Source organism: Channa argus, unplaced genomic scaffold, assembly GCF_033026475.1.
Source record: "Channa argus isolate prfri unplaced genomic scaffold, Channa argus male v1.0 Contig014, whole genome shotgun sequence".
Taxonomy (NCBI): Eukaryota; Metazoa; Chordata; class Actinopteri; order Anabantiformes; family Channidae; genus Channa; species Channa argus.
This window is the reverse complement of record NW_027125233.1, coordinates 766363-792759: the sequence shown is the minus strand read 5'-3', so window position 1 is coordinate 792759 and position 26397 is coordinate 766363. Positions and strand designations below refer to the sequence as shown.

General features: G+C 42.3%; 19 pseudogenes; all 19 read right to left on the bottom strand.

Annotated features, from left to right (window-relative positions):
• Window positions 1-319: 319 nt before the first annotated feature.
• LOC137112561 (5S ribosomal RNA) lies at window positions 320-438 on the bottom strand (annotated as a pseudogene).
• Window positions 439-1295: 857 nt separating this feature from the next.
• Window positions 1296-1414, bottom strand: LOC137112898 (5S ribosomal RNA; annotated as a pseudogene).
• Window positions 1415-2281: 867 nt separating this feature from the next.
• On the bottom strand, window positions 2282-2400 carry LOC137112590 (5S ribosomal RNA; annotated as a pseudogene).
• A 7097-nt stretch (window positions 2401-9497) lies between these two features.
• LOC137112518 (5S ribosomal RNA) lies at window positions 9498-9616 on the bottom strand (annotated as a pseudogene).
• An 865-nt stretch (window positions 9617-10481) lies between these two features.
• Window positions 10482-10600, bottom strand: LOC137113016 (5S ribosomal RNA; annotated as a pseudogene).
• An 857-nt stretch (window positions 10601-11457) lies between these two features.
• On the bottom strand, window positions 11458-11576 carry LOC137113142 (5S ribosomal RNA; annotated as a pseudogene).
• An 867-nt stretch (window positions 11577-12443) lies between these two features.
• On the bottom strand, window positions 12444-12552 carry LOC137112731 (5S ribosomal RNA; annotated as a pseudogene).
• An 857-nt stretch (window positions 12553-13409) lies between these two features.
• On the bottom strand, window positions 13410-13518 carry LOC137112727 (5S ribosomal RNA; annotated as a pseudogene).
• An 868-nt stretch (window positions 13519-14386) lies between these two features.
• LOC137112711 (5S ribosomal RNA) lies at window positions 14387-14495 on the bottom strand (annotated as a pseudogene).
• A 595-nt stretch (window positions 14496-15090) lies between these two features.
• On the bottom strand, window positions 15091-15209 carry LOC137113183 (5S ribosomal RNA; annotated as a pseudogene).
• Window positions 15210-16076: 867 nt separating this feature from the next.
• Window positions 16077-16195, bottom strand: LOC137113089 (5S ribosomal RNA; annotated as a pseudogene).
• Window positions 16196-16790: 595 nt separating this feature from the next.
• Window positions 16791-16909, bottom strand: LOC137113143 (5S ribosomal RNA; annotated as a pseudogene).
• A 1814-nt stretch (window positions 16910-18723) lies between these two features.
• Window positions 18724-18842, bottom strand: LOC137112456 (5S ribosomal RNA; annotated as a pseudogene).
• A 617-nt stretch (window positions 18843-19459) lies between these two features.
• LOC137112567 (5S ribosomal RNA) lies at window positions 19460-19578 on the bottom strand (annotated as a pseudogene).
• Window positions 19579-20435: 857 nt separating this feature from the next.
• Window positions 20436-20544, bottom strand: LOC137112726 (5S ribosomal RNA; annotated as a pseudogene).
• Window positions 20545-22367: 1823 nt separating this feature from the next.
• LOC137113007 (5S ribosomal RNA) lies at window positions 22368-22486 on the bottom strand (annotated as a pseudogene).
• Window positions 22487-23344: 858 nt separating this feature from the next.
• LOC137112455 (5S ribosomal RNA) lies at window positions 23345-23463 on the bottom strand (annotated as a pseudogene).
• A 617-nt stretch (window positions 23464-24080) lies between these two features.
• On the bottom strand, window positions 24081-24199 carry LOC137112566 (5S ribosomal RNA; annotated as a pseudogene).
• Window positions 24200-25056: 857 nt separating this feature from the next.
• LOC137112724 (5S ribosomal RNA) lies at window positions 25057-25165 on the bottom strand (annotated as a pseudogene).
• Between the last annotated feature and the right edge of the window lie 1232 nt (window positions 25166-26397).

Sequence of the window (26397 nt, the reverse complement as noted above, 5' to 3'; positions counted from 1 at the left end):
TACTGCCAGAAAGAGCCTCGCTAGCTGTTGGGAACCGTACTTTTAAAACTCCAGGAAGTGTAGGATGGACCAATCAGCTTCCTGTACTGCCCCTCAATCCGGCCAATCAGGCAGGGCACCTATAAGAACAACATATCAAAAACAACACATATGGCCAGGACCGTAACATGGTCTACTAGTAATGAAGCACGATGGTTGACAAACCAATAAAGTAGCAAAACAGTAATGAAAGAACAAAATTTGATGAAAATATAGAACAATTTCTATGAATAAATAGGCAGTAACACCAGCTTGTGCTGCCCGTAAACCCAAGCAAAAAAGCTTACAGCACCTGGTATTCCCACGCGGTCTTCCTACCAAGTACTAACCAGGCCCGGCTCTATTTGGCTGCCGAGATCGGACGAGATCGGGCGCTTAGAGAGCGGTGTGGGCGTAAGCTGCATTTGACATCATCAACAGCTCTTAAAAACGTTGGAGAAGCAGAATGCATGAAACTTGCTAAGACGAAGATAAATGTGGCAAAGTACAAAGTACTATAACTGTACTGGTCTGTTACGCCCCTGTCCAGGGGGTCAGGGTGCAACATACAAAGATAAATTAGCATGTTCCCTCTCCGATCCCCAAACCAAAATCCAGGATCGAGATGTTCCAACAGAATGATATTTATTTTAAACGAAAGAAAGTGTCAAACAAAACATGACACTACAACTCAGGGCGAACCAAGGCCAACATAATAAACAAAATAAGCCATTTCCCACAGAAAGTGCTAGCTAGCCTGATAGAAATAAACAAACCAAAACACAGTCGCTAACCCTAACTCCCTAATGTGAAAACAGTCCAAAGAAAATGGCTGTTCACCCCTACAGATTTAATACTATTTACAAAATATACAATTTATAAACAAAACCACGGCATAAAACCTAACAATTCAAAAATGCTAAATAAAGTTTGGAAACCAAGAACAGCAAACAGGTGCTGCTGCCAGAAAGAGCCTCGCTAGCTGTTGGGAACCGTACTTTTAAAACTCCAGGAAGTGTAGGATGGACCAATCAGCTTCCTGTACTGCCCCCCAATCCGGCCAATCAGGCAGGGCACCTATAAGAACAACAAAATAAAAACAACACATATGGCCAGGACCGTAACATGGTCTACTAGTAATGAAGCACGATGGTTGAAAAACCAATAAAGTAGCAAAACAGCAATGAAAGAACAAAATTTGATGAAAATATAGAACAATTTCTATGAATAAATAGGCAGTAACACCAGCTTGTGCTGCCCGTAAACCCAAGCAAAAAAGCTTACAGCACCTGGTATTCCCAGGCGGTCTTCCTACCAAGTACTAACCAGGCCCGGCTCTATTTGGCTGCCGAGATCGGACGAGATCGGGCGCTTAGAGAGCGGTGTGGCCGTAAGCTGCATTTGACATCATCAACAGCTCTTAAAAACGCTGGAGAAGCAGAATGCATGACACTTGCTAAGAAGAAGATAAATGTGGCAAAGTACAAAGTACTATAACTGTACTGGTCTGTTACGCCCCTGTCCAGGGGGTCAGGGTGCAACATACAAAGATAAATTAGCATGTTCCCTCTCCGATCCCCAAACCAAAATCCAGGACCGAGATGTTCCAACAGAATGATATTTATTTTAAACGAAAGAAAGTGTCAAACAAAACATGACACTACAACTCAGGGCGAACCAAGGCCAACATAATAAACAAAATAAGCCATTTCCCACAGAAAGTGCTAGCTAGCCTGATAGAAATAAACAAACCAAAAGACAGTCGCTAACCCTAACTCCCTAATGTGAAAACAAGAGAAAACAATCAAAAGAAAATGGCTGTTCACCCCTACAGATTTAATACGAATTACAAAATATACAATTTATAAACAAAACCACGGCACAAAACCTAAGAATTCAAAAATGCTAAATAAGGTTTGGAAACCAAGAACAGCAAACAGGTGCTGCTGCCAGAAAGAGCCTCGCTAGCTGTTGGGAACCGTACTTTTAAAACTCCAGGAAGTGTAGGATGGACCAATCAGCTTCCTGTACTGCCCCTCAATCCGGCCAATCAGGCAGGGCACCTATAAGAACGAGAAAATAAAAACAACACATATGGCCAGGACCGTAACATGGTCTACTAGTAATGAAGCACGATGGTTGAAAAACCAATAAAGTAGCAAAACAGCAATGAAAGAACAAAATTTGATGAAAATATAGAACAATTTCTATGAATAAATAGGCAGTAACACCAGCTTGTGCTGCCCGTAAACCCAAGCAAAAAAGCTTACAGCACCTGGTATTCCCAGGCGGTCTTCCTACCAAGTACTAACCAGGCCCGGCTCTATTTGGCTGCCGAGATTCGACGAGATCGGGCGCTTAGAGAGCGGTGTGGCCGTAAGCTGCATTTGACATCATCAACAGCTCTTAAAAACGCTGGAGAAGCAGAATGCATGACACTTGCTAAGAAGAAGATAAATGTGGCAAAGTACAAAGTACTATAACTGTACTGGTCTGTTACGCCCCTGTCCAGGGGGTCAGGGTGCAACATACAAAGATAAATTAGCATGTTCCCTCTCCGATCCCCAAACCAAACTCCAGTATCGAGATGTTCCAACAGAATGATATTTATTTTAAACGAAAGAAAGTGTCAAACAAAACATGACACTACAACTCAGGGCAAACCAAGGCCAACATAATAAACAAAATAAGCCATTTCCCACAGAAAGTGCTAGCTAGCCTGATAGAAATAAACAATCCAAAAGACAGTCGCTAACCCTAACTCCCTAATGTGAAAACAAGAGAAAACAATCAAAAGAAAATGGCTGTTCACCCCTACAGATTTAATACTATTTACAAAATATACAATTTATAAACAAAACGACGGCATAAAACCTAACAATTCAAAAATGCTAAATAAAGTTTGGAAACCAAGAACAGCAAACAGGTGCTGCTGCCAGAAAGAGCCTCGCTAGCTGTTGGGAACCGTACTTTTAAAACTCCAGGAAGTGTAGGATGGACCAATCAGCTTCCTGTACTGCCCCCCAATCCGGCCAATCAGGCAGGGCACCTATAAGAACAACAAAATAAAAACAACACATATGGCCAGGACCGTAACATGGTCTACTAGTAATGAAGCACGATGGTTGACAAACCAATAAAGTAGCAAAACAGCAATGAAAGAACAAAATTTGATGAAAATATAGAACAATTTCTATGAATAAATAGGCAGTAACACCAGCTTGTGCTGCCCGTAAACCCAAGCAAAAAAGCTTACAGCACCTGGTATTCCCAGGCGGTCTTCCTACCAAGTACTAACCAGGCCCGGCTCTATTTGGCTGCCGAGATCGGACGAGATCGGGCGCTTATTTTTTTTTTTTTTCTCTTTTTATTATCAAAAATACTCTTTTACATTTTGGTGAAGACAAATACAAAGGTGCTTAAAATCAGAAAATAACATACATATTTTACATTTGTATATTCATTTCCCATTTCAAAACAGAACAAAATTATGAAAAAACATCTCAAATTATACACACATATTAAACACAAAAAGACCCAAACAGGAGTAAACCCCTACCCATTTTATCCCAACCTACCATTAACCAAAATCCACCACCATCCGCCCTTCTCTATCTACACCACATAGATCATTCTTCGCCCCCCACCTTCTTTCAAAACCATCCTTATCCGCTTCATAAAAGATTTTCAAATAGCATTTAACCAAATTCTTACACAGTGCCGTTCTACTTATTATTTTACCCCCAAAAAGTGCATGGTTTCTTGCAATATATAAAACATGACGCGCCACACTCAATACCAAATTCACCATATCCAGGTTTATGCCTTTTTCCGTTTTCTCAACCCCAAAACACCACACCCAGCTCCATTTCACTCCTTCCAACCCGATCACTTTACATTTCTCAGTTAGAACTGTCCTCACCCAATCTCTAAAAACCCGTGCTACCCTACAATGCAGCATAAGATGATCAAAGTCTTCATCCTCCCATTCACACACCGCACACGTTCTTGAATGTATATCACAATTAATTCGGTGGAGGACGACAGACACCAACACTCTTCTGTGCATCAACAGAAAATTTGTGTTAGCAATGGCTGGCGTCATCCAGTGCATGTATACATTTTCCCATATATCAGTAATGGAACGGGAGGGAAAAATCTGGCTCCACGCTGTGTTGGCTGCAGGTTGTTTGAATATATTCTTTAATAGGACTGAGTACCAGAATTTAGTAGGTAATTCTATCAGATTCCTGTTCTTTATATCACATGACAAGGTGAAAACAATTCCATCCCCTCCCCCCAGACCATCTTGTGTCCCCTGTAAAACTTCTCTCCATCTCTGTGGCCACCCCTGATGGAATTCTCTCCCTAATTCCCGGATAACTGACCTTGAGATTTTGTATCCTTTTCCTTTCGCTCTAAAAAACACCTCATCCTCATCAAACACCCCGTCTTGGTTTAAAAGATCTCTCACCTGTTGCACCGCTTTCCCCAGCACACCCCGGTTCTTCAGGAGGCCTGCCCGACCCTGCAGGCAGGGATTTCCAAAGATGGGTTGGTTCAACACATCCCACTTATTAGTCACCATGCACTGCAGGTGAGGCAGGACATCAGCCCATGCCTCTGCCGCCTCCTGGAATAGCATGCACGCTCCGGGCACATGCCGCGCCAGCTCGACGCTGCACAGGTTGAAAATCCCACCCGTCCCCCTATTCCTTATGTCTAACCACATATAGTCCTGCCATATACCACATGCTGACTTGTCCAAAAGCTTCTTATATAGCTTAATTCTAAGTGATTTAATTTTTGTTTTTAAATCACACAGCTGTAACCCACCTTTTTTATATGGCCCAACCAGTGTATTATGTGCAATCTTCATCGCTCTTCCTTTCCACAGGAAGTCTTCTATGGCTCTGCTCAGGAGGACCAACAAATCGCCCGGCAGGTGACAGACTTGCATGGCGTAAACCAGCCTCGGTACTATTACAGAATTCACTATTATTACCTTCCCTCTCAAACCCAACCCTCTCATCTTCCACAGTCCGAGCCTAGATCTACACCACGCAATATGCTCCAACCAGGTTCTTCGAATGCTTGCCTCCATTTGAGGTCCCATGTAGACTCCCAGGAGTTTAAACTCCTCCTCTCCCATTTTGAACCCCTGCCCCTCACCACCTAGATCAGTCCCAGGGCCAAGAATTAGTTTAGATTTATTGTTATTGACTCGCGCCCCTGTGGCATGCTCATATGCAGTTAGGTGACCGAGCACCCGTTGCAAGCTGTTCCTATCTTTAACCATTATGTTAATATCATCTGCATATTGTGCAATTCGAAAGTCTGAGCCAGTCGGTGATTGTATTCCATTTATTTTTGTATCGCTTAAGATTAATTTCGCTAGGGGCTCGGCCACTATTGCATAAAGCATAGCCGACAGGGGGCACCCCTGCCTAACCGACCTCTCCAAAGGGAAGGGATCAGTCAGGAAGCCATTACATTTGACAACACTAGTAGCTCGGCCATACAACAGCTCCACCCATGCTCGAAAAGTTGGGCCGAACCCAAAAACCCCCAGACACTCAAAGAGGAACTCGTGACTCACCCTGTCAAACGCCTTCTCTAGGTCCACACTCAAGTAGATGCCACCTGTGGCCATTAGCTGTTGAAATGAGAATCTGGTTGACAGGATACAATCAGCAATATCCCTCCCCGGAATGCTATAAGTCTGGGTAGGCCCAACTATCGACCCAATCACTCTTTTGAGTCTGGACGCCAGCACCTTAGCCAGGATCTTGTAGTCAGTATTGAGCAAACTAATGGGCCTATAATTCCCCAAGTCGGTCCTGGCTCCCTTATTCTTGTAAACCAGAGTGATCACGCCTCTCACGAAAGACTCCGCACATCTGTTCTCCGTTTGCATGGCAGAGAACAACCTACAGAGGACCGGAGATAGCAAATCCTTATAGGACTGATAGAACTCTGCCGAGAGGCCGTCCAGACCCGGGCTTCTAGCTCTATGCATTTCAGCAATGGCTGCACTGATTTCCTCCGGGTGGAGGTCGCCATCACACATAGCCGCGTCCTCAGGACCGAGAGAGCAGCCGACATTACCAAGTATTTTATCTCTTTGTGCTTTTCCTATATTTTGTTTACTGAAAAGATTAGAGTAAAAATCCTGTATAGTTTGTAATATATCTACTAAATCGGTGTGTGTATTGCCTTCAGAATCCTGTATTTCTGTTATGTATGTTTTGGTCTGCCTTCTCTTTTCTAAGCCCAAAAAGTATGCTGTACAGCGCTCTCCCTCCACTACATGTTGTATTTTGCTGCGGATCACTGCCCCTTTACATTTTTCCTCATCTAGGCGTGCTAGTTGCTCTCTCAGTCCAAGATAGCCATCCAGGGGATGGCCATGCCCAGCTTCAACAAGCTCAATTTCCCTTTTCAGACGGTGTCTCAACTCAGCCTCCTTAGCTCTTTCCCTTAGCCTTTTCTCTCTGCTCAGTGCAATGCAGCGCCTCCTAATTTTAAACTTGGCGTGCTCCCACCACTCAATGATATCTACTACAAATTCACTTTCTTCACACAGAGCAGAGAGAAAAGACTTCATTTTATCTTTAAAAAATGAATCCTCCAGGAGGGCTGAGTTAAAACACCACACCCCTCCATTCCTCTGCATGCTACCCTCCCCAAGAGTCACATTCAGCGAGGCATGATCACTCCATGTGCAGAAATTATATTCACACTTTTTTAACATAGGAATCAAGCCCGACGCCAGCAAACACAGGTCTATCCTAGACTGCTTTAGTTTGCCCAATACTACTTGCCTGCGCGAATACGCACGGGTGCCAGGGTTCAGAACTCTCCAAGCATCAATCAAATCACCCTCAGTCATCCACTGAAAAACAGCCGATCTACTAGTGTCTGTTTTGAAAACGTTGTTTGCACTCACATCCAGCCCAGTTAGAGCAACATTCCAGTCCCCCACCACTACCGAGCGATCGTCCGTCCACCTTTTACAGCGGCCAAAAAAAACCCTCCTTTCACCCTCACTGTTTGGGCCATATAGATTTAGAATTCTGTAGTTTCTATTGTGATATACAGTATCTAGAACCAACAGTCTCCCTTGGTTATCCTTAAAAACCTCTGTCACATTCTCAAAAACACCTGGCTTTACAAATACTGCTACACCTGCGGTTTTGTCAGCAGAGAGGGAATAAAACAAATCCCCTCTCCAAAAAGTATTTATTTTGTCTATTTTTTCCATAGTCCATCTACATTCCTGGACGCACAGGATGTCACAGTCCATGTCTTCACACAGTCTTTTAATTTTCCATACCTTTCCTAGGCCGTTTAGGTTTTGGGACTGGAGATGCATGAAAAGGATCACACAAAAGGGGGTCATCTATCTCTGGCCTGTTTCTTCCCTTTCCCTTTGCCCTCTGCCACACTTTCCCCGGACTTCTTTTGTCCTCTTTTCCTCATGTGCCTTACTTGCTGAAAGTCCATCTCTGCCTCTGATTCATCACCGTCAGCCTGAGGAGTCGATACAGCAATTTCTAGAGCAATACCTCTGGGGTCAGGTAATGGCTCACCTTGAATTGGAAGTCTAGACAGAGGAGCCTGAAGCATACCCCTCTCGCCCTCTTCAGGGTGACTGGCTACTTCTCCACTCCACTCCGCCAACACTAGATCCAGACTTGACCCAATCTCATTCACATTGTTTTCCTTTTTATTCTCTGAAAGGACCAGTTCACTGGCCTGAGTCTCCATTAACTCTCCTCCCCCCTCCTCATATTCACTTGCTCCTTCACTGTCAAGATCCAGTCCTACCTCCTCTGGAGGCCTTATTCCAGCATCCTCATTGGGGATCAGTCCCCTGTGCCCCTCTCCAGACTCTATTGCATTGTTTTGACACACACATTCCTCCTGTGGACTATGGCATGAGTCACATCTATGCTCCTGGGCATCACACTCCCTCGCATAATGACCCTGTCTGTTACACTTAAAACAAGTGAAATCTGGGCAATCTCTGACGATATGCCCAGGCTGTAGACACATCCTGCATACCTTAACTTGATTATTATGCATTACCCTGAAATACTCTGGGCCAGTTGCTGTCATAAACTTTGCGGAGTAAGGCAGTGATTGCACAGTCTCATTGAACTTAACTTTTAGATATCTGGTGCCATCAGCCACATCAGTTCCTGGCCACAGTCTCCTTTTTATTGGGGAGATTGCTGTTACTCCCCAAACATCAAGCTTCTCTAGTATTTCTTCATCAGAAATATAAGCTGGTAAGTTTAAGAAGGAAACCACCAACTCATCTATTGCCAAAGACTTTACCATCACTACTGCTCTCCCCACTTTTAGTCCATCCAACAGTCTCTTTTTCCCAGCTTCATTCTTCACAGTCACTTCAAATTTATTTGGTCCTGTCTCTCTCAGTGCCCCAATTCCGCCACACACCTCTCTTATGGCTCGTAATAGTTCCATAGTTTTTAGCCGCTCTTCCCCTATTACTTCTGCCAAAACAGTCAACTCTTTCTCATACCTTGTTTCCTTTCTCGCTTCTCGTCTTCCGCTCATCTCTCCTTTTATTCTTGCCATCTCTTCATGTTGTTTTCCAGCAACTGCATTACCTCCAACAGCCGGCCATCTCTTCTGCCTTTCCCCAACAATCCACGCCTTCTCCGGCAGCCGTTCTGTGCTTTTGCTGGCGCATGGTCTCACAGTATCCCCTGCAGCCGTCCTCCTTCCCCCATCTTCCACATCACGGTGTTGTTCTCCAGTTTCCACCATCTTGCAGTTCTCTATCAGATTTCCTCTTATTCCTTTCATCTCTCTTGATTTTTCCAGTGAAGAAAAACTCCTCTCATTTCTCAAACAAAAACCAGGAAGTGCCGACATTGGCCGAGAAAAACAATGATAGAAAAAAATAAGGCATGGAAGCCAACTAAAGGCGCCCCCGTACGGACAGAAATCCGCCGGGGGGATAAAAAACAAAAAGCCAAAAACCAAAAACCACTATTTAGTATGGGGAAAAGAAGAGCAAGAAAAAAAGCACAAACCAAAAAATCAGCAGCTCTCACACAGGTCTGCTTCCTGCAGCACACTCTCAAAAAGAACACACCTCCTCCCCCAACCAACAGCAAACAGGTGCTGCTGCCAGAAAGAGCCTCGCTAGCTGTTGGGAACCGTACTTTTAAAACTCCAGGAAGTGTAGGATGGACCAATCAGCTTCCTGTACTGCCCCTCAATCCGGCCAATCAGGCAGGGCACCTATAAGAACGAGAAAATAAAAACAACACATATGGCCAGGACCGTAACATGGTCTACTAGTAATGAAGCACGATGGTTGAAAAACCAATAAAGTAGCAAAACAGCAATGAAAGAACAAAATTTGATGAAAATATAGAACAATTTCTATGAATAAATAGGCAGTAACACCAGCTTGTGCTGCCCGTAAACCCAAGCAAAAAAGTTTACAGCACCTGGTATTCCCAGGCGGTCTTCCTACCAAGTACTAACCAGGCCCGGCTCTATTTGGCTGCCGAGATCGGACGAGATCGGGCGCTTAGAGAGCGGTGTGGCCGCAAGCTGCATTTGACATCATCAACAGCTCTTAAAAACGCTGGAGAAGCAGAATGCATGACACTTGCTAAGAAGAAGATAAATGTGGCAAAGTATAAAGTACTATAACTGTACTGGTCTGTTACGCCCCTGTCTAGGGGGTCAGGTTGCAACATACAAAGATAAATTAGCATGTTCCCTCTCCGATCCCCAAACCAAAATCCAGGATCGAGATGTTCCAACAGAATGATATTTATTTTAAACGTAAGAAAGTGTCAAACAAAACATGACACTACAACTCAGGGCGAACCAAGGCCAACATAATAAACAAAATAAGCCATTTCCCACAGAAAGTGCTAGCTAGCCTGATAGAAATAAACAAACCAAAAGACAGTCGCTAACCCTAACTCCCTAATGTGAAAACAAGAGAAAACAATCAAAAGAAAATGGCTGTTCACCCCTACAGATTTAATACTATTTACAAAATATTCAATTTATAAACAAAACCACGGCATAAAACCTAACAATTCAAAAATGCTAAATAAAGTTTGGAAACCAAGAACAGCAAACAGGTGCTGCTGCCAGAAAGAGCCTCGCTAGCTGTTGGGAACCGTACTTTTAAAACTCCAGGAAGTGTAGGATGGACCAATCAGCTTCCTGTACTGCCCCCCAATCCGGCCAATCAGGCAGGGCACCTATAAGAACAAGAAAATAAAAAAAACATATGGCCAGGACCGTAACATGGTCTACTAGTAATGAAGCACGATGGTTGACAAACCAATAAAGTAGCAAAACAGTAATGAAAGAACAAAATTTGATGAAAATATAGAACAATTTCTATGAATAAATAGGCAGTAACACCAGCTTGTGCTGCCCGTAAACCCAAGCAAAAAAGCTTACAGCACCTGGTATTCCCACGTGGTCTTCCTACCAAGTACTAACCAGGCCCGGCTCTATTTGGCTGCCGAGATCGGACGAGATCGGGCGCTTAGAGAGCGGTGTGGCCGTAAGCTGCATTTGACATCATCAACAGCTCTTAAAAACGCTGGAGAAGCAGAATGCATGACACTTGCTAAGAAGAAGATAAATGTGGCAAAGTACAAAGTACTATAACTGTACTGGTCTGTTACGCCCCTGTCCAGGGGGTCAGGGTGCAACATACAAAGATAAATTAGCATGTTCCCTCTCCGATCCCCAAACCAAAATCCAGGATCGAGATGTTCCAACAGAATGATATTTATTTTAAACGAAAGAAAGTGTCAAACAAAACATGACACTACAACTCAGGGCGAACCAAGGCCAACATAATAAACAAAATAAGCCATTTTCCACAGAAAGTGCTAGCTAGCCTGATAGAAATAAACAAACCAAAAGACAGTCGCTAACCCTAACTCCCAAATGTGAAAACAATCCAAAGAAAATGGCAGTTCACCCCTACAGATTTAATACTATTTACAAAATATACAATTTATAAACAAAACCACGGCATAAAACCTAACAATTCAAAAATGCTAAATAAAGTTTGGAAACCAAGAACAGCAAACAGGTGCTGCTGCCAGAAAGAGCCTCGCTAGCTGTTGGGAACCGTACTTTTAAAACTCCAGGAAGTGTAAGATGGACCAATCAGCTTCCTGTACTGCCCCCCAATCCGGCCAATCAGGCAGGGCACCTATAAGAACAAGAAAATAAAAACAACACATATGGCCAGGACCGTAACATGGTCTACTAGTAATGAAGCACGATGGTTGACAAACCAATAAAGTAGCAAAACAGTAATGAAAGAACAAAATTTGATGAAAATATAGAACAATTTCTATGAATAAATAGGCAGTAACACCAGCTTGTGCTGCCCGTAAACCCAAGCAAAAAAGCTTACAGCACCTGGTATTCCCACGCGGTCTTCCTACCAAGTACTAACCAGGCCCGACTCTATTTGGCTGCCGAGATCGGACGAGATCGGGCGCTTAGAGAGCGGTGTGGCCGTAAGCTGCATTTGACATCATCAACAGCTCTTAAAAACGTTGGAGAAGCAGAATGCATGAAACTTGCTAAGAAGAAGATAAATGTGGCAAAGTACAAAGTACTATAACTGTACTGGTCTGTTACGCCCCTGTCCAGGGGGTCAGGGTGCAACATACAAAGATAAATTAGCATGTTCCCTCTCCAATCCCCAAACCAAAATCCAGGATCGAGATGTTCCAACAGAATGATATTTATTTTAAACGAAAGAAAGTCTCAAACAAAACATGACACTACAACTCAGGGCGAACCAAGGCCAACATAATAAACAAAATAAGCCATTTTCCACAGAAAGTGCTAGCTAGCCTGATAGAAATAAACAAACCAAAAGACAGTCGCTAACCCTAACTCCCTAATGTGAAAACAAGAGAAAACAATCAAAAGAAAATGGCTGTTCACCCCTACACATTTAATACTATTTACAAAATATACAATTTATAAACAAAACCACGGCACAAAACCTAACAATTCAAAAATGCTAAATAAGGTTTGGAAACCAAGAACAGCAAACAGGTGCTGCTGCCAGAAAGAGCCTCGCTAGCTGTTGGGAACCGTACTTTTAAAACTCCAGGAAGTGTAGGATGGACCAATCAGCTTCCTGTACTGCCCCTCAATCCGGCCAATCAGGCAGGGCACCTATAAGAACAACAAAATAAAAACAATACATATGGCCAGGACCGTAACATGGTCTACTAGTAATGAAGCACGGTGGTTGACAAACCAATAATGTAGCAAAACAGCAATGAAAGAACAAAATTTGATGAAAATATAGAACAATTTCTATGAATAAATAGGCAGTAACACCAGCTTGTGCTGCCCGTAAACCCAAGCAAAAAAGCTTACAGCACCTGGTATTCCCAGGCGGTCTTCCTACCAAGTACTATCCAGGACCTGCTCTATTTGGCTGCCGAGATCGGGCGCTTAGAGAGCGGTGTGGCCGTAAGCTGCATTTGACATCATCAACAGCTCTTAAAAATGCTGGAGAAGCAGAATGCATGACACTTGCTAAGAAGAAGATAAATGTGGCAAAGTACAAAGTACTATAACTGTACTGGTCTGTTACGCCCCTGTCTAGGGGGTCAGGGTGCAACATACAAAGATAAATTAGCATGTTCCCTCTCCGATCCCCAAACCAAAATCCAGGCTCGAGATGTTCCAACAGAATGATATTTATTTTAAACGAAAGAAAGTGTCAAACAAAACATGACACTACAACTCAGGGCGAACCAAGGCCAACATAATAAACAAAATAAGCCATTTCCCACAGAAAGTGCTAGCTAGCCTGATAGAAATAAACAAACCAAAAGACAGTCGCTAACCCTAACTCCCTAATGTGAAAACAGTCCAAAGAAAAAGGCTGTTCACCCCTACAGATTTAATACTATTTACAAAATATACAATTTATAAACAAAACCACGGCACAAAACCTAACAATTCAAAAATGCTAAATAAGGTTTGGAAACCAAGAACAGCAAACAGGTGCTGCTGCCAGAAAGAGCCTCGCTAGCTGTTGGGAACCGTACTTTTAAAAATCCAGGAAGTGTAGGATGGACCAATCAGCTTCCTGTACTGCCCCTCAATCCGGCCAATCAGGCAGGGCACCTATAAGAACAACAAATCAAAAACAACACATATGGCCAGGACCGTAACATGGTCTACTAGTAATGAAGCACGATGGTTGACAAACCAATAAAGTAGCAAAACAGTAATGAAAGAACAAAATTTGATGAAAATATACAACAATTTCTATGAATAAATAGGCAGTAACACCAGCTTGTGCTGCCCGTAAACCCAAGCAAAAAAGTTTACAGCACCTGGTATTCCCAGGCGGTCTTCCTACCAAGTACTAACCAGGCCCGGCTCTATTTGGCTGCCGAGATCGGGCGCTTAGAGAGCGGTGTGGCCGTAAGCTGCATTTGACATCATCAACAGCTCTTAAAAACGTTGGAGAAGCAGAATGCATGAAACTTGCTAAGAAGAAGATAAATGTGGCAAAGTACAAAGTACTATAACTGTACTGGTCTGTTACGCCCCTGTCCAGGGGGTCAGGGTGCAATATACAAAGATAAATTAGCATGTTCCCTCTCCAATCCCCAAACCAAAATCCAGGATCGAGATGTTCCAACAGAATGATATTTATTTTAAACGAAAGAAAGTGTCAAACAAAACATGACACTACAACTCAGGGCGAACCAAGGCCAACATAATAAACAAAAAAACCCATTTCCCACAGAAAGTGCTAGCTAGCCTGATAGAAATAAACAAACCAAAAGACAGTCGCTAACCCTAACTCCCTAATGTGAAAACAAGAGAAAACAATCAAAAGAAAATGGCTGTTCACCCCTACAGATTTAATACTATTTACAAAAATATACAATTTATAAACAAAACCACGGCACAAAACCTAACAATTCAAAAATGCTAAATAAGGTTTGGAAACCAAGAACAGCAAACAGGTGCTGCTGCCAGAAAGAGCCTCGCTAGCTGTCGGGAACTGTACTTTTAAAACTCCAGGAAGTGTAGGATGGACCAATCAGCTTCCTGTACTGCCCCTCAATCCGGCCAATCAGGCAGGGCACCTATAAGAACAACAAAATAAAAACAACACATATGGCCAGGACCGTAACATGGTCTACTAGTAATGAAGCACGATGGTTGACAAACCAATAATGTAGCAAAACAGCAATGAAAGAACAAAATTTGATGAAAATATAGAACAATTTCTATGAATAAATAGGCAGTAACACCAGCTTGTGCTGCCCGTAAACCCAAGCAAAAAAGCTTACAGCACCTGGTATTCCCAGGCAGTCTTCCTACCAAGTACTAACCAGGCCCGGCTCTATTTGGCTGCCGAGATCGGGCGCTTAGAGAGCGGTGTGGCCGTAAGCTGCATAAAAACGTTGGAGAAGCAGAATGCATGAAACTTGCTAAGAAGAAGATAAATGTGGCAAAGTACAAAGTACTATAACTGTACTGGTCTGTTACGCCCCTGTCCAGGGGGTCAGGGTGCAACATACAAAGATAAATTAGCATGTTCCCTCTCCGATCCCCAAACCAAAATCCAGGATCGAGATGTTCCAACAGAATGATATTTATTTTAAACGAAAGAAAGTGTCAAACAAAACATGACACTACAACTCAGGGCGAACCAAGGCCAACATAATAAACAAAAAAAGCCATTTCCCATAGAAAGTGCTAGCTAGCCTGATAGAAATAAACAAACCAAAAGACAGTCGCTAACCCTTACTCCCTAATGTGAAAACAGTCCAAGAAAATGGCAGTTCACCCCTACAGATTTAATACTATTTACAAAATATACAATTTATTTAACATGGTCTACTAGTAATGAAGCACGATGGTTGAGAAACCAATAAAGTAGCAAAACAGCAATGAAAGAACAAAATTTGATGAAAATATAGAACAATTTCTATGAATAAATAGGCAGTAACACCAGCTTGTGCTGCCCGTAAACCCAAGCAAAAAAGCTTACAGCACCTGGTATTCCCAGGCGGTCTTCCTACCAAGTACAAACCAGGCCCGGCTCTATTTGGCTGCCGAGATCGGACGAGATCGGGCGCTTAGAGAGCGGTGTGGCCGTAAGCTGCATTTGACATCATCAACAGCTCTTAAAAACGCTGGAGAAGCAGAATGCATGACACTTGCTAAGAAGAAGATAAATGTGGCAAAGTACAAAGTACTATAACTGTACTGGTCTGTTACGCCCCTGTCCAGGGGGTCAGGGTGCAACATACAAAGATAAATTAGCATGTTCCCTCTCCGATCCCCAAACCAAACTCCAGTATCGAGATGTTCCAACAGAATGATATTTATTTTAAACGAAAGAAAGTGTCAAAAAAAACATGACACTACAACTCAGGGCGAACCAAGGCCAACATAATAAACAAAATAAGCCATTTCCCACAGAAAGTGCTAGCTAGCCTGATAGAAATAAACAAACCAAAAGACAGTCGCTAACCCTAACTCCCTAATGTGAAAACAAGAGAAAATAATCAAAAGAAAATGGCTGTTCACCCCTAAAGATTTAATACTATTTACAAAATATACAATTTATAAACAAAACCACGGCACAAAACCTAACAATTCAAAAATGCTAAATAAGGTTTGGAAACCAAGAACAGCAAACAGGTGCTGCTGCCAGAAAGAGCCTTGCTAGCTGTTGGGAACCGTACTTTTAAAACTCCAGGAAGTGTAGGATGGACCAATCAGCTTCCTGTACTGCCCCCCAATCCGGCCAATCAGGCAGGGCACCTATAAGAACAAGAAAGTAAAAACAACACATATGGCCAGGACCGTAACATGGTCTACTAGTAATGAAGCACGATGGTTGACAAACCAATAAAGTAGCAAAACAGTAATGAAAGAACAAAATTTGATGAAAATATAGAACAATTTCTATGAATAAATAGGCAGTAACACCAGCTTGTGCTGCCCGTAAACCCAAGCAAAAAAGCTTACAGCACCTGGTATTCCCACGCGGTCTTCCTACCAAGTACTAACCAGGCCCGGCTCTATTTGGCTGCCGAGATCGGACGAGATCGGGCGCTTAGAGAGCGGTGTGGCCGTAAGCTGCATAAAAACGTTGGAGAAGCAGAATGCATGAAACTTGCTAAGAAGAAGATAAATGTGGCAAAGTACAAAGTACTATAACTGTACTGGTCTGTTACGCCCCTGTCCAGGGGGTCAGGGTGCAACATACAAAGATAAATTAGCATGTTCCCTCTCCGATCCCCAAACCAAAATCCAGGATCGAGATGTTCCAACAGAATGATATTTATTTTAAACGAAAGAAAGTGTCAAACAAAACATGACACTACAACTCAGGGCGAACCAAGGCCAACATAATAAACAAAATAAGCCATTTCCCACAGAAAGTGCTAGCTAGCCTGATAGAAATAAACAAACCAAAAGACAGTCGCTAACCCTTACTCCCTAATGTGAAAACAGTCCAAGAAAATGGCAGTTCACCCCTACAGATTTAATACTATTTACAAAATATACAATTTATTTAACATGGTCTACTAGTAATGAAGCACGATGGTTGAGAAACCAATAAAGTAGCAAAACAGCAATGAAAGAACAAAATTTGATGAAAATATAGAACAATTTCTATGAATAAATATGCAGTAACACCAGCTTGTGCTGCCCGTAAACCCAAGCAAAAAAGCTTACAACACCTGGTATTCCCAGGCGGTCTTCCTACCAAGTACTAACCAGGCCCGGCTCTATTTGGCTGCCGAGATCGGACGAGATCGGGCGCTTAGAGAGCGGTGTGGCCGTAAGCTGCATTTGACATCATCAACAGCTCTTAAAAACTTTGGAGAAGCAGAATGCATGAAACTTGCTAAGAAGAAGATAAATGTGGCAAAGTACAAAGTACTATAACTGTACTGCTCTGTTACGCCCCTGTCCAGGGGGTCAGGGTGCAACATACAAAGATAAATTAGCATGTTCCCTCTCCAATCCCCAAACCAAAATCCAGGATCGAGATGTTCCAACAGAATGATATTTATTTTAAACGAAAGAAAGTGTCAAACAAAACATGACACTACAACTCAGGGCGAACCAAGGCCAACATAATAAACTAAATAAGCCATTTCCCACAGAAAGTGCTAGCTAGCCTGATAGAAATAAACAAACCAAAAGACAGTCGCTAACCCTAACTCCCTAATGTGAAAACAAGAGAAAACAATCAAAAGAAAATGGCTGTTCACCCCTACAGATTTAATACTATTTACAAAAATATACAATTTATAAACAAAACCACGGCACAAAACCTAACAATTCAAAAATGCTAAATAAGGTTTGGAAACCAAGAACAGCAAACAGGTGCTGCTGCCAGAAAGAGCCTCGCTAGCTGTTGGGAACTGTACTTTTAAAACTCCAGGAAGTGTAGGATGGACCAATCAGCTTCCTGTACTGCCCCTCAATCCGGCCAATCAGGCAGGGCACCTATAAGAACAAAAAAATAAAAACAACACATAAGGCCAGGACCGTAACATGGTCTACTAGTAATGAAGCACGATGGTTGACAAACCAATAATGTAGCAAAACAGCAATGAAAGAACAAAATTTGATGAAAATATAGAACAATTTCTATGAATAAATAGGCAGTAACACCAGCTTGTGCTGCCCGTAAACCCAAGCAAAAAAGCTTACAGCACCTTTTATTCCCAGGCAGTCTTCCTACCAAGTACTAACCAGGCCCGGCTCTATTTGGCTGCCGAGATCGGGCGCTTAGAGAGCGGTGTGGCCGTAAGCTGCATAAAAACGTTGGAGAAGCAGAATGCATGACACTTGCTAAGAAGAAGATAAATATGGCAAAGTACAAAGTACTATAACTGTACTGGTCTGTTACGCCCCTGTCCAGGGGGTCAGGGTGCAACATACAAAGATAAATTAGCATGTTCCCTCTCCGATCCCCAAACCAAACTCCAGTATCGAGATGTTCCAACAGAATGATATTTATTTTAAACGAAAGAAAGTGTCAAACAAAACATGACACTACAACTCAGGGCGAACCAAGGCCAACATAATAAACAAAATAAGCCATTTCCCACAGAAAGTGCTAGCTAGCCTGATAGAAATAAACAATCCAAAAGACAGTCGCTAACCCTAACTCCCTAATGTGAAAACAGTCCAAAGAAAATGGCTGTTCACCCCTACAGATTTAATACTATTTACAAAATATACAATTTATAAAGAAAACCACGGCACAAAACCTAACAATTCAAAAATGCTAAATAAGGTTTGGAAACCAAGAACAGCAAACAGGTGCTGCTGCCAGAAAGAGCCTCGCTAGCTGTTGGGAACCGTACTTTTAAAACTCCAGGAAGTGTAGGATGGACCAATCAGCTTCCTGTACTGCCCCCCAATCCGGCCAATCAGGCAGGGCACCTATAAGAACAACAAAAAAAAAAACAACACATATGGCCAGGACCGTAACATGGTCTAATAGTAATGAAGCACGATGGTTGACAAACCAATAAAGTAGCAAAACAGCAATAAAAGAACAAAATTTGATGAAAATATAGAACAATTTCTATGAAAAAATAGGCAGTAACACCAGCTTGTGCTGCCCGTAAACCCAAGCAAAAAAGCTTACAGCACCTGGTATTCCCAGGCGGTCTTCCTACCAAGTACTATCCAGGACCTGCTCTATTTGGCTGCCGAGATCGGACGAGATCGGGCGCTTAGAGAGCGGTGTGGCTGTAAGCTGCATTTGACATCATCAACAGCTCTTAAAAACGCTGGAGAAGCAGAATGCATGACACTTGCTAAGAAGAAGATAAATGTGGCAAAGTACAAAGTACTATACTTGTACTGGTCTGTTACGCCCCTGTCTAGGGGGTCAGGGTGCAACATACAAAGATAAATTAGCATGTTCCCTCTCCGATCCCCAAACCAAAATCCAGGGTCGAGATGTTCCAACAGAATGATATTTATTTTAAACGAAAGAAAGTGTCAAACAAAACATGACACTACAACTCAGGGCGAACCAAGGCCAACATAATAAACAAAATAAGCCATTTCCCACAGAAAGTGCTAGCTAGCCTGATAGAAATAAACAAACCAAAAGACAGTCGCTAACCCTTACTCCCTAATGTGAAAACAGTCCAAGAAAATGGCAGTTCACCCCTACAGATTTAATACTATTTACAAAATATACAATTTATTTAACATGGTCTACTAGTAATGAAGCACGATGGTTGAGAAAACCAATAAAGTAGCAAAACAGCAATGAAAGAACAAAATTTGATGAAAATATAGAACAATTTCTATGAATAAATAGGCAGTAACACCAGCTTGTGCTGCCCGTAAACCCAAGCAAAAAAGCTTACAGCACCTTGTATTCCCAGGCGGTCTTCCTACCAAGTACTAACCAGGCCCGGCTCTATTTGGCTGCCGAGATCGGACGAGATCGGGCGCTTAGAGAGCGGTGTGGCCGTAAGCTGCATTTGACATCATCAACAGCTCTTAAAAACGCTGGAGAAGCAGAATGCATGACACTTGCTAAGAAGAAGATAAATGTGGCAAAGTACAAAGTACTAAAACTGTACTGGTCTGTTACGCCCCTGTCCAGGGGGTCAGGGTGCAACATACAAAGATAAATTAGCATGTTCCCTCTCCGATCCCCAAACCAAACTCCAGTATCGAGATGTTCCAACAGAATGATATTTATTTTAAACGAAAGAAAGTGTCAAACAAAACATGACACTACAACTCAGGGCGAACCAAGGCCAACATAATAAACAAAATAAGCCATTTCCCACAGAAAGTGCTAGCTATCCTGATAGAAATAAACAATCCAAAAGACAGTCGCTAACCCTAACTCCCTAATGTGAAAACAGTCCAAAGAAAATGGCTGTTCACCCCTACAGATTTAATACTATTTACAAAATATACAATTTATAAACAAAACCACGGCACAAAACCTAACAATTCAAAAATGCTAAATAAGGTTTGGAAACCAAGAACAGCAAACAGGTGCTGCTGCCAGAAAGAGCCTCGCTAGCTGTTGGGAACCGTACTTTTAAAAATCCAGGAAGTGTAGGATGGACCAATCAGCTTCCTGTACTGCCCCTCAATCCGGCCAATCAGGCAGGGCACCTATAAGAACAACAAAATAAAAACAACACATATGGCCAGGACCGTAACATGGTCTACTAGTAATGAAGCACGATGGTTGACAAACCAATAAAGTAGCAAAACAGTAATGAAAGAACAAAATTTGATGAAAATATACAACAATTTCTATGAATAAATAGGCAGTAACACCAGCTTGTGCTGCCCGTAAACCCAAGCAAAAAAGTTTACAGCACCTGGTATTCCCAGGCGGTCTTCCTACCAAGTACTAACCAGGCCCGGCTCTATTTGGCTGCCGAGATCGGGCGCTTAGAGAGCGGTGTGGCCGTAAGCTGCATTTGACATCATCAACAGCTCTTAAAAACGTTGGAGAAGCAGAATGCATGAAACTTGCTAAGAAGAAGATAAAAGTGGCAAAGTACAAAGTACTATAACTGTACTGGTCTGTTACGCCCCTGTCCAGGGGGTCAGAGTGCAACATACAAAGATAAATTAGCATGTTCCCTCTCCAATCCCCAAACCAAAATCCAGGATCGAGATGTTCCAACAGAATGATATTTATTTTAAACGAAAGAAAGTGTCAAACAAAACATGACACTACAACTCAGGGCGAACCAAGGCCAACATAATAAACAAAATAAGCCATTTCCCACAGAAAGTGCTAGCTAGCCCGATAGAAATAAACAAACCAAAAGACAGTCGCTAACCCTAACTCCCTAATGTGAAAACAAGAGAAAACAATCAAAAGAAAATGGCTGTTCACCCCTACAGATTTAATACTATTTACAAAAATATACAATTTATAAACAAAACCACGGCACAAAACCTAACAATTCAAAAATGCTAAATAAGGTTTGGAAACCAAGAACAGCAAACAGGTGCTGCTGCCAGAAAGAGCCTCGCTAGCTGTTGGGAACTGTACTTTTAAAACTCCAGGAAGTGTAGGATGGACCAATCAGCTTCCTGTACTGCCCCTCAATCCGGCCAATCAGGCAGGGCACCTATAAGAACAACAAAATAAAAACAACACATATGGCCAGGACCGTAACATGGTCTACTAGTAATGAAGCACGATGGTTGACAAACCAATAATGTAGCAAAACAGCAATGAAAGAACAAAATTTGATGAAAATATAGAACAATTTCTATGAATAAATAGGCAGTAACACCAGCTTGTGCTGCCCGTAAACCCAAGCAAAAAAGCTTACAGCACCTTTTATTCCCAGGCAGTCTTCCTACCAAGTACTAACCAGGCCCGGCTCTATTTGGCTGCCGAGATCGGGCGCTTAGAGAGCGGTGTGGCCGTAAGCTGCATAAAAACGTTGGAGAAGCAGAATGCATGAAACTTGCTAAGAAGAAGATAAATGTGGCAAAGTACAAAGTACTATAACTGTACTGGTCTGTTACGCCCCTGTCCAGGGGGTCAGGGTGCAACATACAAAGATAAATTAGCATGTTCCCTCTCCGATCCCCAAACCAAAATCCAGGATCGAGATGTTCCAACAGAATGATATTTATTTTAAACGAAAGAAAGTGTCAAACAAAACATGACACTACAACTCAGGGCGAACCAAGGCCAACATAATAAACAAAATAAGCCATTTCCCACAAAAAGTGCTAGCTAGCCTGATAGAAATAAACAAACCAAAAGACAGTCGCTAACCCTAACTCCCTAATGTGAAAACAAGAGAAAACAATCAAAAGAAAATGGCTGTTCACCCCTAAAGATTTAATACTATTTACAAAATAAACAATTTATAAACAAAACCACGGCACAAAACCTAACAATTCAAAAATGCTAAATAAGGTTTGGAAACCAAGAACAGCAAACAGGTGCTGCTGCCAGAAAGAGCCTCGCTAGCTGTTGGGAACCGTACTTTTAAAACTCCAGGAAGTGTAGGATGGACCAATCAGCTTCCTGTACTGCCCCCCAATCCGGCCAATCAGGCAGGGCACCTATAAGAACAAAAAAATAAAAACAACACATAAGGCCAGGACCGTAACATGGTCTACTAGTAATGAAGCACGATGGTTGACAAACCAATAAAGTAGCAAAACAGTAATGAAAGAACAAAATTTGATGAAAATATAGAACAATTTCTATGAATAAATAGGCAGTAACACCAGCTTGTGCTGCCCGTAAACCCAAGCAAAAAAGCTTACAGCACCTGGTATTCCCAGGCGGTCTTCCTACCAAGTACTAACCAGGCCCGGCCCTATTTGGCTGCCGAGATCGGACGAGATCGGGCGCTTAAAGAGCGGTGTGGCCGTAAGCTGCATTTGACATCATCAACAGCTCTTAAAAACGCTGGAGAAGCAGAATGCATGACACTTGCTAAGAAGAAGATAAATGTGGCAAAGTACAAAGTACTATAACTGTACTGGTCTGTTACGCCCCTGTCTAGGGGCTCAGGGTGCAACATACAAAGATAAATTAGCATGTTCCCTCTCCGATCCCCAAACCAAAATCCAGGATCGAGATGTTCCAACAGAATGATATTTATTTTAAACGAAAGAAAGTGTCAAACAAAACATGACACTACAACTCAGGGCGAACCAAGGCCAACATAATAAACAAAATAAGCCATTTCCCACAGAAAGTGCTAGCTAGCCTGATAGAAATAAACAATCCAAAAGACAGTCGCTAACCCTAACTCCCTAATGTGAAAACAGTCCAAAGAAAATGGCTGTTCACCCCTACAGATTTAATACTATTTACAAAATATACAATTTATAAAGAAAACCACGGCACAAAACCTAACAATTCAAAAATGCTAAATAAGGTTTGGAAACCAAGAACAGCAAACAGGTGCTGCTGCCAGAAAGAGCCTCGCTAGCTGTTGGGAACCGTACTTTTAAAACTCCAGGAAGTGTAGGATGGACCAATCAGCTTCCTGTACTGCCCCCCAATCCGGCCAATCAGGCAGGGCACCTATAAGAACAACAAAAAAAAAAACAACACATATGGCCAGGACCGTAACATGGTCTAATAGTAATGAAGCACGATGGTTGACAAACCAATAAAGTAGCAAAACAGCAATAAAAGAACAAAATTTGATGAAAATATAGAACAATTTCTATGAAAAAATAGGCAGTAACACCAGCTTGTGCTGCCCGTAAACCCAAGCAAAAAAGCTTACAGCACCTGGTATTCCCAGGCGGTCTTCCTACCAAGTACTATCCAGGACCTGCTCTATTTGGCTGCCGAGATCGGACGAGATCGGGCGCTTAGAGAGCGGTGTGGCTGTAAGCTGCATTTGACATCATCAACAGCTCTTAAAAACGCTGGAGAAGCAGAATGCATGACACTTGCTAAGAAGAAGATAAATGTGGCAAAGTACAAAGTACTATACTTGTACTGGTCTGTTACGCCCCTGTCTAGGGGGTCAGGGTGCAACATACAAAGATAAATTAGCATGTTCCCTCTCCGATCCCCAAACCAAAATCCAGGGTCGAGATGTTCCAACAGAATGATATTTATTTTAAACGAAAGAAAGTGTCAAACAAAACATGACACTACAACTCAGGGCGAACCAAGGCCAACATAATAAACAAAATAAGCCATTTCCCACAGAAAGTGCTAGCTAGCCTGATAGAAATAAACAAACCAAAAGACAGTCGCTAACCCTTACTCCCTAATGTGAAAACAGTCCAAGAAAATGGCAGTTCACCCCTACAGATTTAATACTATTTACAAAATATACAATTTATTTAACATGGTCTACTAGTAATGAAGCACGATGGTTGAGAAAACCAATAAAGTAGCAAAACAGCAATGAAAGAACAAAATTTGATGAAAATATAGAACAATTTCTATGAATAAATAGGCAGTAACACCAGCTTGTGCTGCCCGTAAACCCAAGCAAAAAAGCTTACAGCACCTTGTATTCCCAGGCGGTCTTCCTACCAAGTACTAACCAGGCCCGGCTCTATTTGGCTGCCGAGATCGGACGAGATCGGGCGCTTAGAGAGCGGTGTGGCCGTAAGCTGCATTTGACATCATCAACAGCTCTTAAAAACGCTGGAGAAGCAGAATGCATGACACTTGCTAAGAAGAAGATAAATGTGGCAAAGTACAAAGTACTAAAACTGTACTGGTCTGTTACGCCCCTGTCCAGGGGGTCAGGGTGCAACATACAAAGATAAATTAGCATGTTCCCTCTCCGATCCCCAAACCAAACTCCAGTATCGAGATGTTCCAACAGAATGATATTTATTTTAAACGAAAGAAAGTGTCAAACAAAACATGACACTACAACTCAGGGCGAACCAAGGCCAACATAATAAACAAAATAAGCCATTTCCCACAGAAAGTGCTAGCTATCCTGATAGAAATAAACAATCCAAAAGACAGTCGCTAACCCTAACTCCCTAATGTGAAAACAGTCCAAAGAAAATGGCTGTTCACCCCTACAGATTTAATACTATTTACAAAATATACAATTTATAAACAAAACCACGGCACAAAACCTAACAATTCAAAAATGCTAAATAAGGTTTGGAAACCAAGAACAGCAAACAGGTGCTGCTGCCAGAAAGAGCCTCGCTAGCTGTTGGGAACCGTACTTTTAAAAATCCAGGAAGTGTAGGATGGACCAATCAGCTTCCTGTACTGCCCCTCAATCCGGCCAATCAGGCAGGGCACCTATAAGAACAACAAAATAAAAACAACACATATGGCCAGGACCGTAACATGGTCTACTAGTAATGAAGCACGATGGTTGACAAACCAATAAAGTAGCAAAACAGTAATGAAAGAACAAAATTTGATGAAAATATACAACAATTTCTATGAATAAATAGGCAGTAACACCAGCTTGTGCTGCCCGTAAACCCAAGCAAAAAAGTTTACAGCACCTGGTATTCCCAGGCGGTCTTCCTACCAAGTACTAACCAGGCCCGGCTCTATTTGGCTGCCGAGATCGGGCGCTTAGAGAGCGGTGTGGCCGTAAGCTGCATTTGACATCATCAACAGCTCTTAAAAACGTTGGAGAAGCAGAATGCATGAAACTTGCTAAGAAGAAGATAAAAGTGGCAAAGTACAAAGTACTATAACTGTACTGGTCTGTTACGCCCCTGTCCAGGGGGTCAGAGTGCAACATACAAAGATAAATTAGCATGTTCCCTCTCCAATCCCCAAACCAAAATCCAGGATCGAGATGTTCCAACAGAATGATATTTATTTTAAACGAAAGAAAGTGTCAAACAAAACATGACACTACAACTCAGGGCGAACCAAGGCCAACATAATAAACAAAATAAGCCATTTCCCACAGAAAGTGCTAGCTAGCCCGATAGAAATAAACAAACCAAAAGACAGTCGCTAACCCTAACTCCCTAATGTGAAAACAAGAGAAAACAATCAAAAGAAAATGGCTGTTCACCCCTACAGATTTAATACTATTTACAAAAATATACAATTTATAAACAAAACCACGGCACAAAACCTAACAATTCAAAAATGCTAAATAAGGTTTGGAAACCAAGAACAGCAAACAGGTGCTGCTGCCAGAAAGAGCCTCGCTAGCTGTTGGGAACTGTACTTTTAAAACTCCAGGAAGTGTAGGATGGACCAATCAGCTTCCTGTACTGCCCCTCAATCCGGCCAATCAGGCAGGGCACCTATAAGAACAACAAAATAAAAACAACACATATGGCCAGGACCGTAACATGGTCTACTAGTAATGAAGCACGATGGTTGACAAACCAATAATGTAGCAAAACAGCAATGAAAGAACAAAATTTGATGAAAATATAGAACAATTTCTATGAATAAATAGGCAGTAACACCAGCTTGTGCTGCCCGTAAACCCAAGCAAAAAAGCTTACAGCACCTTTTATTCCCAGGCAGTCTTCCTACCAAGTACTAACCAGGCCCGGCTCTATTTGGCTGCCGAGATCGGGCGCTTAGAGAGCGGTGTGGCCGTAAGCTGCATAAAAACGTTGGAGAAGCAGAATGCATGAAACTTGCTAAGAAGAAGATAAATGTGGCAAAGTACAAAGTACTATAACTGTACTGGTCTGTTACGCCCCTGTCCAGGGGGTCAGGGTGCAACATACAAAGATAAATTAGCATGTTCCCTCTCCGATCCCCAAACCAAAATCCAGGATCGAGATGTTCCAACAGAATGATATTTATTTTAAACGAAAGAAAGTGTCAAACAAAACATGACACTACAACTCAGG